Source organism: Mus caroli, unplaced genomic scaffold (assembly GCF_978045245.1).
Source record: "Mus caroli unplaced genomic scaffold, Mus_caroli_1 scaffold_12, whole genome shotgun sequence".
Lineage (NCBI taxonomy): Eukaryota > Metazoa > Chordata > Mammalia > Rodentia > Muridae > Mus > Mus caroli.
In genome coordinates, this window is record NW_028227267.1 from 117,937,690 (window position 1) to 117,938,667 (window position 978).

At 44.3% G+C, this 978-nt stretch overlaps 1 pseudogene; it reads left to right on the plus strand.

The window, feature by feature from the left end:
• Positions 1-321: 321 nt before the first annotated feature.
• On the plus strand, positions 322-673 carry LOC110309868 (ATP synthase F(0) complex subunit g, mitochondrial pseudogene; annotated as a pseudogene).
• The last annotated feature ends 305 nt before the right edge of the window (positions 674-978 follow it).

The window sequence follows — 978 nt, forward strand, 5'->3', positions numbered from 1 at the left end:
ACCCTGACCACCTAACTTCTCTAGTCTGTGTCTTGATTTTCCTCCTCTTGCTGAATGATGCTAATAATTATTTCTACTGCTTACATGAATGTGAATGAGGACCAGGTACAGAGGTTCATGCCTTTAATTCCAGCACTTGGAGGCTGGAGAGATGGCTCAGTGGCTAAGAGCACTGACTCTTCTTCCAGAGGTTCTAAGTTCAATTCCCAGCAACCACATGTTGGCTCACAACCATCTGTAATAGGATCTGACACCCTCTTCTGGTGTATCTGAAGACAGCTATAATTGTACTCCTGCATAAAATAAATAAATAAAACATTCAGCCAGTGGTTCGGGGAGACATACCTTCCACCTTAGACCATGGCCAAGTTCATCCGTAACTTCTCGGAGAAGGCACCGTCGATGGTGGCCGCTGCCATGACTTACTCGAAGCCTCGACTGGCCACATTTTGGCACTACGCCAAGGTTGAGCTGGTTCCCCCAACCCCTGGTGAAATCCCTACAGCTATTCAGAGTGTGAAAAAAAATCATTCAAAGTGCTAAAACTGGTAACTTCAAACACCTTACAGTTAAGGAAGCTGTGCTGAATGGTTTGGTGGCCACTGAGGTGTGGATGTGGTTTTATATCGGAGAGATCATAGGCAAACGTGGCATCGTTGGCTATGAGGTTTGAAGACCAGTCTTCAACTTCTGATTTGAGTTCTTATTTGAATGTTCTTGGACCATGTGTAACGGGACTGCTGTCTGAATAAAATACTAGGTGTAGCCGGGCGTGGTGGCGCACGCCTTTAATCCCAGCACTCGGGAGGCAGAGGCAGGCGGATTTCTGAGTTCGAGGCCAGCCTGGTCTACAAAGTGAGTTCCAGGACAGCCGGGCTATACAGAGAAACCCTGTCTCGAAAAACCAAAAAAAAAAAAAAAAAAAAAAAAAAAAAATACTAGGTGTTGAAAATAAATAAATAAATAAATAAATAAATC